Source organism: Sinocyclocheilus anshuiensis, unplaced genomic scaffold (assembly GCF_001515605.1).
Source record: "Sinocyclocheilus anshuiensis isolate Anshui unplaced genomic scaffold, SAMN03320099.WGS_v1.1 scaffold44, whole genome shotgun sequence".
In the NCBI taxonomy this organism is placed as follows: Eukaryota; Metazoa; Chordata; class Actinopteri; order Cypriniformes; family Cyprinidae; genus Sinocyclocheilus; species Sinocyclocheilus anshuiensis.
This window is the reverse complement of record NW_015555746.1, coordinates 1,654,708-1,655,006: the sequence shown is the minus strand read 5'-3', so window position 1 is coordinate 1,655,006 and position 299 is coordinate 1,654,708.

Sequence of the window (299 nt, the reverse complement as noted above, 5' to 3'; positions counted from 1 at the left end):
CAACTAACATTATACATACCCTTTTGGTTTCTGTACCCAATATTTAAAAAATGGACAAATGCAATAAAAATATCGGCAAGTACCAAAAATAAAATTATCGGTATCGGACGAGTACTGGAAAAAGTGGTATCGGTGCATCCCTATTATTTACATTAAAGGCAAAATAACTGAAATAATAAGGGCATAAGTATAGATCTGGAACTTCTTTAAGTCTGTCTAAACATCATTTAGTAATTGCAATGTCTTCTGGTCCATATCCTTTCCTTAGGAAGGTGTGCTAAATACTGATTAATGTAACA